Below are 13948 nucleotides of genomic sequence, written 5' to 3'. Positions count from 1 at the left end.
GTCCCACCTATAATAGGTCTATTACCCACTGGAATGGATGAAAAGAACATGGCCTTTTCTGGGATATATAACAGCTACAAACTACCACACTCCACCCTCTGGACCCCAAAAAAGACATGTTCTTTCTATATGCAAAATACATTCATTCAATCTTAATATCAGAAAGGGTTGCATCATTTTAGTAACAATATTAAGTACCAAGTACAGTCAAATTCAGTTCCAGATGTGGTCTGTCCTGGGGTAAAATTCTCCTCAGGCTGTGGACCTGTGAAACTTAGAACAAGTTATCTGCTTCCAATACACAAAGGAGGGACAGTCACAGAGTGAACGTTCCCATTTCCTTAGGGAGAAATTGGAAGGAAAACGGGTCTGCGGACCCAAACAGTTCTGAAAACCTGCATTGCATACTTCATTATATTTCCAGGCCTGAAAGTCATCTATAGAATGACATTTTGTCTTCCAGTTTTGATAGAGCAGCAGCCCCACCCTTTCTAAGTGCTTGCACAGCGGCCCTACTCTCTCCAGGCACTGGGGTGAGGGATGCAACATCTGCAAACATTGGAGAGTTGGCCGTGCTCTCAGCTCCACCCTGTTCAAGCATCAGGGTGTCAGCCAGACTCTCTGCCATCTCTGGGACATAGGCTCAAGCCCCTCAGAAAACTCAGGTGTTGGCCAGACTCTCCCCAATCCCAGGAAATTTGCCCCACCCTCTCTGAAGCCTGGGGCAGCAGCACTCTTTCTGAACAAAGAGTCAGGCAAGCTCTCCTCAATCCCCCAGTGATTTGAGATCCCTGGAATGGTAACAGTCTTCCTGAACAATGGGGCAGAAGGCTCATCCTCTGCAAATTCATGGACAGACTCACGCTTTCCACATGTATGGATGGGTTCACTGTCCTGGTCTGAGGTATCTTAGCTTCAGTTCTCAGCTTTCATGGTTCGACTTTTGAAGTCATTTTCCTCCAATCTGTCCCTTTTATTCCATGCTGGCAGTGGTTCCAAACATTCAGACAGATCTCATGAAGTGTTTGTTAGTTTCACATGCAGCACATAAGGGGGCTAGCTGTCAGACAAGAGGACCTTCAACAAATCCTTTCTGATTAATGACATTTCTAAGCCTGACTTGCACTGAAATGGCTGTCTGGTTCCATGTTTAGTTAAAACCTCACATGGTTCACTATTCTCTAGGTCCTCACTTTCTGGAAACTCAGAATTTTCCAAACCATCAATTTCTGGTTTCTTTGTAACCAAGATTTTAGTTCTTAGCTTATCCCTTTCCTCTCGCATTTTACTATAAGCTGCAAGGAAAGGCAAGACCACACTTTCCACATTTAATTTGGAAATCTCTTCAACTACATCTCCAAGCTCATCACTCTCCAATTTTGTCTTCCATCTGAGATCAGGACTCAATTTACCAAATCCTTGCCACCTTAAAATGAAGGTTTCCTTTCTTCTAGTTTGCAATGACATACTCATCGTTTTTGTCCAAGGCCTCATCACCAGCACCTTTAGTGTCCATTTTTCTAACAATAGCCTCTTCAAAGCAATCTAGGCCTTTTCTATCTATTTCCTCACAATTCTTCCAGATTCTTCCCCTTATCCCATTCATAAAGCAGTTCCAGAATTTCTGTTATTTGCAAATAAAAGCACCCCACTTCTCAGTAACAAAATCTGTTTTGGTTTGCTGGAGTTGCCAAAATGCAATACATCAGAATTGAACTGGCTTTTAACAATGGGAATTTATTAGCTTACAAATATACAGGGCCCACATCACACCCCCCAGGCAGGCAGTCCCCATTGCACACAGAGAACTGGTGCACTGGTTGGAGTCCCACCCCATTTGAACCTGGCCCAGCACACAGAAGAAGTTGGGGAAAGGCCGGCTTGAGAGTGAGAGTGCTCAAGAGCCACATCTGCTGGTAGGACAGGGAAAGTGCACATCAGCAAGCTGTAGCTCTGCCAAATAATGTATAAATGCATAAACAATCCTGCATTTGCCAAAATAATCTTAGCAAGATAAGAAAATGACCCAAAGCCAAAAAAAATCATAAAGCACGTAAAGAGACAAGAAGGTATGGACAAGCCAAACAAATGAATTAAAAACCTGGAAGATACACAAAATTTGAAGCAATTAATTAAAGAGGTATGCACAAATCTCAAAAAAAAAATTCAGCAAGATGGCTAAAGACACAAAGGCCATCAAGAAGTCTCTAGAAGAGCAAAAATAAGAATTTGAAAGGTAAATAAAAATGCAGATCATATGGAAATAAAAGATACTGTGGATCAATTTAAAGATATACTAGAGACACATAACAGCAGATTTGAAGAGGCATAAGAAAGGATAAGTGAACCAGTGGACAGTACAATTTAATGCGAACACAAAAACAAATGCTGAAAAAAATGAAAAATTGAAATGCATCTTAGGGAAATGATGGAAACATGAAGTGTCCAAATACAAGAATCATTGGTGTCCCAGAAGGAGAAGAGATGAGTAAAGGGCTAGGAAGAGTGTTTCAAGATATAGTTGGGAAAAACATCCCAACCCTTCTAAGTGACATAAAGATGCCCAACGAACTGCAAATAGAATAAATCCAAATAAACCCACTTCAAGATATATACTGATCCGATTGTTAAGCTGAAGAGAAGGAGAAAGTACTGAAAGTAGCAAGAGAGAAGGGATCCACAACATAAGAAGGAAAAAACATAAGACTAAGTAATGACTACTCAGTGGGCACCATGAAGATGAGAAGCCAGTGATATTACATATTTAAGATCCTGAAAGAGAAAAATTATCAAAAAAGAATTCTTCATCCAGGAAAACTCCCCTGCAAACTTAGGGGAGAGTTTAAAATATTCACAAACAGATGCTGAGAGAATTTGTTAACAGGAGATCTGTTCTGCGAGAAATACTAAAGGGAGCTCTACCGACTGAGAGGAAAAGAAAGAAAAGAGGTCTGGAGAAGGGCACAGAACTGAAGAGTATTAGTAAGGGTAATGTAAAAGAAAAAAAGAGAAACAGGGAAAAAATAAATCTGACAACAACAAACCAAGGGTAAGATGGCTGGTTTAAGAACTCCCTTCAGAGTATTAACTTAGAATGTGAATGTATTAAACTCTTCAATTAAAAGATACAGACTGGGGGAGAACCTAAGATGGTGATTAGGTGAGACAGGGCAAAAAAAACACCTCCATAAAAAATACAAGATAAAAGCCAGAAAGTGACCCAGAACATCAGTTCCAGCGATGCACCGGCCGGACAAGGTCTGCTAAATCCACAGGGACCATGCATTTGGTGAAACTGGGAGTCTGCATTCTGAAACCAGTGAGTAAGCCAGCGTAAAGCATGGCAGCCACCTGCAGTGCAGGAAACCGCAGGTTTGGCGATGGACTAGTTCTTTAAAAAAAAAAAAAACCCAGGAGCAGCTGCAAATACCTCACTGAGACCTACACAGTGAAGCACGGCAGGAGCAGGCTACAGCCAGTGCTTCAGTGTCTGGCATGGAGGATAGCCCTCCCCACACCTGCTGCTGGTAGTCTTGGGGCCAGGGGGACAGAGGGGAGACAGAGGAGAAAGAAACCGTGCCTCTTGCAGCCATCTCCCCAGCAGGCTGGAGACACTCCTGCCCGGGGACGGAGCCATAGCCCAGAGCCATGCCAAGAGTGTTTCCCACAGCATCATGCGCACGCCACAATATCTGCCATGGACAGTGGCCTTTAGTGCACCCACAGCTAATTGTCTCAGAGCTGGGAAGGTGGAGCTGTGCAAAAAAGGGGAAATTAACATGCCCCATTCAGCCGTCTTTAAAGCAGGCTGGGAATGCCTCTGCACAGCCCTGTGGCCCAGGGCTTCCCTGGAGGCTAGCACACACTTGTGACGTGGCACAGCCTTCCCTTAGCAGAGGTCCTGGAAGAGCACGGCTGGGAAGGGGGGCCCGCTTGGAAATCCCAGGGACCCTACACCAATACCAAGGACTTGTGGGTAAGTGGCAGAGACAATCTGTGGCAAGATTGAAATGAAGGCTTAGACTCTTGCAACAGCTTTAAATCTCCAGGAACACCTGGGAAGTTTAATTATTAAAGCTGCCCTGCCTCCCTAACCACAAAGACACATGCCCCACATTCAGGGCAGACAGCATCAACAGCACACTCAAACTTAGTGCACCAATTAAACCCCACAAGAATCAGATCCCCAAACAACACAAAGATAAAGTTGGGGAGAACTGACTTGAGGGGAATAGGTGACTTGCGGAAGACATCTGCTGGCTAATTAGAGAAAGTATACACCACCAAGCAGTAGATCTGACAAATTAGAGATCAGTATTTTTTATATCCAGAAAGAACCCTATCAAGTAAAGCAAATGCCAAGAGGCCAAAAACAACAGAAAATCTTAAAGCATATGATAAAAAGAGATGATATGGAGAGCCCAAACCTAAACACCCAAATCAAAAGATCAGAAGAGACACAGTACTTGGCACAATTAATCCAAGACCTAAAATCAAACAACGAGAGCATGGCACAGGACATAAAGGACATGAAGAAGAGCATGGCACAGGATATAAGGGACATAAAGAAGACCCTATAAGAGCATAAAGAAGAAATTGCAAGAGTAAATAAAAAAATAGATGATTTTATGGAAATAAAAGAAACTGTTGGCCAAATTAAAAAGACTCTGGAGTTGGGGGATCTAAGATGGTGGCATAGAGAGGAGTGGAAGCTAAGTAGTCCCCCTGGAACAACTAAAGAAAACCAGAAACAACTAGTAGATAATCCAGAATAACTGCAGGGGGACAAACGTGACCGTCCACTCATCATACACCAACCTGAATTGGGAGGAATGCCCGAGATCTGAGCATAAAATCTGTAAGTAAAAACTGCAGATCCAAATCAGGAGACCCCTCCCCCACAGCCCAAGCTACGAAGCCTCATGGTGCCAGAGGGAAGCTTTCTCCCAGCAAGCGAAAATAGCTCAGCTGAGCTCCAACTGGGGTTTTAATTAGCGAGTGTGAACTGCTCACTGCGAGGTACAAATCCCCAGCAAGTAGACAGAGGCTTTGGGTGACGACTGACCTTGGAGAACTGGAGGGTCGCCTCGGACTACCTCTGTTCCTTTTTCAACTCAGTGAAAGCCTCAGCCATTTTCACTTCCCAGTTCTGTGACCTGAACAAGGGTATAGCATAGGCAGAGAGAGACCATTGAAATGCTAATGACCTCCCCCTAGGGCATCTGTTTTCTCTAAGAGGAAAGGGGTGAGGCCCAGCTCTACTACCTGCCATTCATTCAGAACTTGGGGGAAAAGAGCCACACCTCCTTACACGAGACAAGAATTATAGGCTAACAGGCACCACCTGCTGGGCAGAAAAGCACAGTGACCGGAGGCATCAGAGGGTGTACCAATTTTCTAAGACACACCCTCAGAGAAACCGGATACTGAATATTTCTTCCTTCTGGGACCTAAGCCCATTCTGGTCTGGGGAGACCTGATTGGGGTAACCCAGGAAATCATGCCTAGACAACAGAAAACTACAACCTACACCAAGAAAAATGAGGTTATGGCCTGGTCAGGGGAACAAACTTGCACTTCAGCTGTGATGCACGCATTGAAACAACTAATAATAAGTCAATTCAAAAAGTTTAGGGAAGATATGGCAAAAGAGATGAACCATGTAATGAAAACACAGGACGTACATAAGGTAGAAATTGAAAGTTCAAAAAACCAATGGGTGGAATCTATGGAAATGAAAGGCACAACACGAGATGAAGGACACACTGGAAACATAACAGCAGATCTCAAGAGGCAGAAGAAAACACTCAGGAACTGGAGAACAAGGCAACTGAAAGCCTACACACAAAAGAACAGATAGAGAAAAGAATGGAAAAATACGAGCAACGTCTCCGGGAACTTAAAGGCAAAACGAAAAGCAAGAATTTACGTGTCATTGGTGTCCCAGAAGGATAAGAGAAGGGAAAAGGGGCAGAAGCAATAATAGAGGAAATAATCATTGAAAATTTCCCATCTCTCATGAAAGACATAAAATTATGGATCCAAGAAGCACAGCATATCCCAAACAGAATAGATCTGAATAGGCCTACACCAAGACACTTAATAATCAGATTATCAAACATCAAAGATAAAGGAAGAATCCTGAAAGCAGCAAGAGAGAAACAATCTATCACATACAAAGGAAGCTTGATAAGACTATGTGTGGATTTCTTAGTAGAAACCATGGGAGACAAGAAGGAAGTGGGGTGATATATTTAAGATACTGAAAGAGATAAACCACCAACTAAGAATCCTATATCTGGCAAAACTATCCTTCAGATATGAGGGAAAGCTTAAAATATTCTCTGACAAACAGACAAGGACTGAGTTTATGAACAAGAAACCTGCTCTATAGGAAACACTAAAGGAAGCACTATGGAGAGAAAGGAAAAGACAGGAGTGAGAGGTCTGGAAAACAGTTTTGGGAGTTAGTAGCACAGCAATGTAAGTACACTGAACAAAGATGGCTGTGAATATGGTTGAAAGAGGAAGGCTGGGATCATGTGGGACACCAAAACAAAAGATGAACAATAAAGACTGGGACTGTGTAACTCAGGGAAACCTAGGATGCTCAACGATTGTAATAAAAGGTACAAATATGTTTTTACATGAGGTAGAACAAATGAATGTCAACATTGTAAGGTGTTAAAAATAGGGTGGATTTGGGGGAAAATACAATCAATGCAAACTAGAGGCTAGAATGAACAGAAACATTGTATTATGCTTCCTTTAATGTAACAAAAGCAATATACCAAAGCCAAATGCATATGGGGGGGGGTGGGGAATAAGGGAAGGGTATGGGGCTCCTGGCATTGGTGATGTTGTCTGACTCTTTATTCTACTTTAGATTAATGCTACCTTTCCTTTTGTCACCTTCTAGCTATCAAGTTTTTTTGTTTGTTTGTTTTTCTCTCTTTCTCTTGCCTTACTCTTTTGCATCTCTGCTTTCTTTGACACTTCCTCTATATTTGTGGAAGAAATGTCCTTATATAGAGAGTGGCGATGGTGCTCAATACATAAATATGTGACTATATGGGGAACCAATGATTGTTTACTTACGATGGAATGTATAGTGTTTGAACAAAACCATCTTAAAAGAAATGGGTTGATGAAGAAACCTTGAGGGCACTATATTGAGTGAAATAAGACAGATACATAAAGGAAATATTGCAGGGTCTCACTGATATAAACTAATTATAATATGTAAACTCATAGACATGAAATATAAGTTACCAGGATATAGAATGAGACTAAAGAATGGGGAGCGGTTGCTTATTATGAGCAGAATGTTCAGCTGGGGTGAACTTAAATATTTGGAAATGGACAGAGGTGATAGCAGCATGAAATGAGAATAACTAACAGTGCTAAAAGGTGTGTGAAGGTGGTGGAAAGGGTAAGCTCAGGGTCATGCATGTCACCAGAAGGCAAGTTGGAGGTTAAAAGATGGGAATGTATAAAGCAGTGAATCTTGTGGTGGCCAATGTCCGTGATTAACTATACAAATATTAGAAATCTCTCTCACGGACTATAACATTTGTATGTCACTATAACTAGATGTTAATAATAGAGAGGCATATATATAGGGAAAAAGTATATACCTATTACAAACTATACACTACAGTTAATAGTATTTTAGCATTCTTTCATCAACAGTAACAAATGTACTATACCAAAACTATGAATCAATAATGGAGGGGGGGTGTGGTTAGGGGTATGGGAAGATGTGAGTTTCCATTTTTGTCTTTGTTTCATTTCTGGATAGTGAAAATGTTCTAAAAATTGAAAAAAAATAATTGTGTTGATGGATGCACAGCTGTATGGTGGTGCCATGGGCACTTGATTGTACACTTTGGATCTTTGGAAAGTTGTATGGTATCTGACAATCTCAATTAAAAAAAAAAGAGTCTGGATACTCATAATACAAGATTAGAGGAAGCTGAACAACAACTCAGCATCCTCAATGACCGCAAAATGGAAAATGAAAGGACAAAAGAAAGAATGGGGAAAAAATTGAAAAAATCAAAATGGATCTCAGGGATACAATAGATAAAATAAAACGTCCAAATTTAAGACTCACTTGTGTCCCAGAAGGGGAAGAGAAGGGTAAAGCTCTAGAAAGAGTATTCAAAGAAGTTGTTGGGGAAAACTTCCCCAACCTTCTACACAGTGTAAATACACAAAGCATAAATGCCCAGTGAACTCCAAATAGAATAAATCCAAATAAACCCACTCTAAGACATATTCTCATCAGACTGTCAAATACTGAAGAGAAGGAGCAAGTTCTGAAAGCAGCAAGAGAAAAGCAATTCACCACATACAAAGTAAACAATGTAAGACTAAGTAGTGACTACTCAGTGGCCACCATGGAGGCAAGAAGGCAATGGCATGACATATTTAAGATTCTGAGGGAAAAATTTCCAACCAATAATACTTTATCCAGCAAAATTCTCCTTCAAATTGAGGGAGAGCTTAAATTTTTCACAGACAAACAAATGCTGAGATTTTGCTTATAAAAGACCTGCCCTGCTTCAGATACTAAAGGGAGCCCTACCAACAGAGAAACAAAGAAAGGAGAGAGAGAGATAGAAAAATTTAACAGACATATATAGAATATTACATCCCAGAGCATCAGGACACACATTCTTCTCTAATGATCACGGATCTTCCTCCAGAATAGAACATATGCTGGGACATAAAACAAGCCTCAATAAATTAAAAAAAAAAAAAAACAATTGAATATATTTAAAGTATATTCTCTGACCACAATGAAATACAAATAGAAGTCAATAATTTTTTATTTGTAACTCCACTATTTACTTCCTACAGGATATAAAATATATAAACTCTAATGACAAATCAGTGGTTTTGGACTCAATGTAAAATATGTAACTTTTGACAAAGACTACATAAAGGTGGGGGAATGGAGGAATATAGGAACATAGTTTACGTGTCCTATTGAAGTTGGTATCAAAGAAAAACAAGATTGTTATAGATTTAAGAGGTTAAATTTAAGCCCCATGGTAAACACAAAGAAATTCTGAGAGAATATGACCATAGAGATGAAAAGTCAAGTATGGGTTCTGAGAACTGGGGGAAGGGGCAATGGGGAGTTAAGAAATGAGTGTAGGGTTGCTGTTTGGGGTGAAGGGAAATTTCTAGTAATGGATGGTGGGAAGGTGATAGCATTACAAGATTCTAAATGTGATTAATCCCACTAATGGAATGCTAGGGAGGGGGTGGAATGGGAAGATTTAGGCTGTGTATATGTTTCCACAATTAAAAAAAAAAAAAAGTCTAAATAGGGAATGACAGTTAAATGCCAAGGATGATCCTGGATGGGATCTGAGGATGGAGGAGAGGAGGCTCAAAGGGACACAGTAGGGACATAAGAAAAAAAAAATAAGGAAATATAGAATGTAAGCTTTGTATCAGTGTTGAATTTCTTAAAAAACTTAGCTGCACTGAATGGGATTGCTTAAAAGAATGTTCTTGTTCATGGGAATTTATATGTGAATTATATTGATTATTTAGGAATGTGTGCAGCCTTCTCTCATATGTTTGTTAGATCCCAGAAGAAGAAACTAACATGTAGAAGGAGTTTCTAACTAAGGGGCCCCGCAGCTTATCTCACAAGAAAACAGGTGCCCCATAAACTAAAAAATGAAGCTGTTCAAAGCTAGTCAAGGCTGTCTCAGTCGCAGCAGCGTCTCCAAGGCAGATAAGGCAAGGTCAGATATACCCGTAAAAACAACCAACCAAAAAAGGCCTACTCTCCCTAGCTAGATAGCACAGCTGCTTTCCTAAAAAGAATATTGTCTCAGAATTCTAGCAACCAATCAGCCCAAAACTAGATAGGCACTCACCCAATCAAGGCACAGAACATCAGAGCAGACACCCTACCCAACATGGGTTCCTTTTTTTGTTAAAGAATGCTGCTCTCAGAGAGTGGGAGCCATTATCTTTTTCTTCTTTTCTGCTGGCTCCCACCTGCTTTCTTCCTCTAATAAATCTTAAACTTTGTACTTAAACTTTGACTTGCTGCATTGTATGAATCCTTGAATGGCTCCGAACCTAACAATGTTCAGAAGACAGTGCAATAGATGATGGATGATAGGGAGGGAGGGAGGGAAAGAGAGAAATGGTGTTGTGACTGGATGTTAAAGTTGGTGGATCGGGTTATCAGGGGAGGGGGTTTGGGGTATGCTAGAGTTCTGTGTATGGGTTTTATATTGTTACTGCAACTGTTCCTGTAAGTTTGAATTTATTTCAAAATAAAATTAAAAGTAAAAAAGATACAGACTGGTAGAATGGATTAAAAAGCATGACCCATCAATATGCTGTTTACAAGAGACTCATCTGAGACCCTGCAACACAAAGATACTGAAAGTGAAAGGAAGGGAAAAAATTCTATGCAAGATGCAGCCAAGAGAAAGCAGGGGTAGCTATACTAAAATGAGACGAAATAGAGTTTAAATGCAAATATTTCATAAGAGACAAAGAAGGACACTATATACTAATAAAAGGGACAATTCACCAAGAAGAAATAATAATCGTAAATGTTTATGCACCCAGTAAAGAGCTCTGACAAACATTGGCTAAACTGAAGGGAGCAATAGAAATATTTACAATAATGCTTGGAGACTTCACTACACCACATTCTTCTATAGATAAGACAACTAGACAGAGAACCAATAAAGAAATTGAGATCCTAAACAATTTGATAAATGAATTGGACTTAACAGACATATATAGATCATTATATCCCAAAGTGCCAGGATATACATTCTTCTCTAGTGCTCATGGAACTTTATACAGGATTGATTATATGCTGGGTCACAAAACAGGTCTTAAAAATTTAAAAACGTTGAAATTATTCAAAGCACATTGTCTGACCACAATGGAATGCAACTAGAAGTCAACAACCACCAAAGACCCAGATATTTCACAAATAAATGGAGGTTAAACAACATACTACTAAACAACCAGTGGGTCAAAGAAGAAATTGCAGGAGAAACAGGTAAATATCTAGAGACAAATGAAAATGAGAACACAACATATCAAAACCTATGGGATTCGGCAAAGGTGGTGCAAAGAGGGAAATTTATAACTTAAATGCGTATATCAAAAAGCAAGAAACAGCTAAAACCAAAGACCTAACTGAACAACTGAAAAGGCTAGAGAATGATCTGCAAACTAACGCTAAAGCAAGTAAAAGAAAAGAAATAACAAAGATTAAAGCAGAAATAAATGAACTAGAGAACAACAGCAACAAAAACAAACAACAGAGATAATAAATAAAACCAAAAGTTTGTTCTTTGAGAAGATCAACGAGATTGGCAGACCCTTAACTAGACTGACAAAGTCAAAAAGAGAGAAGATCCAAATAAACAGAAACAAATGAGAATGGGGTAATTAATGTGGATCCCAAAGAAATAAAGAAGATCGTAAGGGTGTACTGTGAACAACTGTATGCCAACAAGCTAGACAATGTAGAGGAAATGGACAATTTCCTGGAAACACATGAAAAACCTAGACTGGCCAAGAAGAAAGAAGGCCTTAACAAACCAATCACAAGTAAAGAGATCCAATTAGTCATCAAAAAATCTGCCTACAAATAAAAGCCCAGGGCCCAGTGGCTTCAAAGGGGAATTTTACCAAACTTTCCAAAAAGAATTGACACCGTTTCTGCTCAGAGTCATTCAAGAAGTTGAAGAAAAAGGAACATTACCTGTTCTGGTTTGCTAATGCTGCCAGAATGCAAAATTTCGGAAATGGATTGGCTTTTATAAAGAAGGTTTATTTGGTTACAAAATTCCAGTCTTAAGGCCATGAAAGTGTCCAAGCTAAGGCATCAACCATAGGGTACCTTCACAGAAGAATAGCCAATGGCATCCAGAAAACCTCTATTAGCTCAGGAGGTACATGGCTGGCATCCACTTGCTCCCAGGTTGCGTTTCAAAATGACATTCTCCAAAATGTTGCTTTTGGGGCATTTTGTCCTCTCTTAGCTGAAGCTCTTCTTCAAAACGTCATTCTAAGTTGCTCTCCAAAATGCCACTCAAAGCTCCTCGGAGGTCCTTCTCTCTGAGAATTCCTTTATATGACTCCAGTGATCCAATTAACACGTACCCTCACTGGGTGGGGTAACATCTCCATGGAAACTATCCAATCAGACATTTCACTCACGGTTGATTGAGTCACATCTCCATGGAAACACTCAATCAAAGAATTCCAATCTAATCAACACTAGTATATCTGCCCCCACAAGATTGCATCAAAGAAAATGGTGTTCTGGGGGACATAGTACATCCAAACTGGCACATTCCACCCCTGGACCCCAAAATAACATGATCTTTCCATATACAAAATAAATTCATCAAGCTACAATATCACAGAAACCTAAATCATTTCAGTAAAATAGTTAAGTACAAGATCTCATCGAAATCGGTCACAGGCATGGTCTGTCCAAAAGCAAAATTCCCCTCTGGCTCTGGACCTGTGAAACTTAGAACAAGTTATCCACTTCCAATATACAAAGGAGGGACAGTCATAGGATAAACATTCCTGTTGTCATAAGGAGAAATCAAAAGGAAAACAGGGTTTACAGGACCAAAACAATTCCTAAATCTCACAGGGCAAACTCCATTAGATTTCAAAGTCTGAGAGTCATTTCTTCAATAGCCTTGAGGCTTGAGAGCGGGAGTCTAACCCTCCCTAAGGGCCTTTGTGGCAGCCCTTTACTCTAAATGCTGGGGTGAGTGCTCCAACATATCCATACACTGGGGAGACCACCTTCTTCTTAGCCCCACCCTCCTGAAATATCGGGGTGCCACCCAGACTCCGCCTTTCTGGGGCAAAGGCTCACCCCTCTCTGAACTGTGGGGTGGCAACCAGGCTCTCCCCAATCCCTGGGGAATGTGCTCCACAATCTCTGAGGCCTGGGGTGGCAGCACTCTTCCTGAGCATTGAGGCGGGAGGTCTGCGCTCTGCTCCTGGGACAAACTTGCCCTTTCCAAGTGCATGGGCTGCTCCACTCTCCCAGCCCGAGACCTCTTGACTCCAGACCTCAGTCTCCATGGCTCTGTCTTTGAAGAAGTATTTCCTTCAGTTTGTCCCTTCTCCAGTTCAGACCGGCAGTGTCTCCATCTAAATAGATCTCGCAAAACTCTTGTTGGTTTGGCATGAAGTACACAGGGGTTGAAGCCATCAGACAGTAGGACATTCCACAAATCCTTTCTTGATAACTCCATTTCCAATCCTGGCTTGTCCTGAAATGGTGGGCAGTTTCCATGTTTGGTCAAATCCTCACAAGGGGCTATAACCTCTGGGGTCTCACTTTCTGGAAGCATGGAATTTTCCAAACTGTCAGTTTCTGGTTTCTTTGTGCCCAGGAGTTCATTTCTCAGCTTGTCTCTGTCCTGTCACATTTTACTATAAGTTGCAAGGAGAAGCCATGCTGTATCTTCAACTTTTAGTTTTGAAATCTCATCAGCCAAGTATCCCAGCTTGTCTCTCTCAAATTCTTTCTTCCGTCCAACACCAAGTCTAAATTTTGCCCAGTTCTCTGCCACTTTAAAACAAAGATTGCCTTCCTTCCAGTTTGCAATGACACTTTCAACATTTCTGTTCATGGCCTCATCAGAAATATCTTTAGGGTCCATATTTCTACTAACAGTCTCTTCAAAGCAATCTAGGCCTTTTCTCTCAAGCTCCTCACAATTCTTCCAGAATCTTCCCCTTATCCATTTAAAAAGTCATTCCAACATGTTCGGTATTTGCAAACACAGCAGTACCACCACCCCACTTCTGTGGTACCAAAATCTGTTCCAGTTTGCTAATGCTAGAAATGGATGGGCTTTTATAAAGGGGGTTTATTTGGTTACAAAGTTACAGTCTCAAGGCCATAAAG

This window comes from Choloepus didactylus, chromosome 6 (genome assembly GCF_015220235.1).
Source record: "Choloepus didactylus isolate mChoDid1 chromosome 6, mChoDid1.pri, whole genome shotgun sequence".
NCBI classification, from domain to species: domain Eukaryota; kingdom Metazoa; phylum Chordata; class Mammalia; order Pilosa; family Megalonychidae; genus Choloepus; species Choloepus didactylus.
This window is presented reverse-complemented; position numbering follows the sequence as displayed.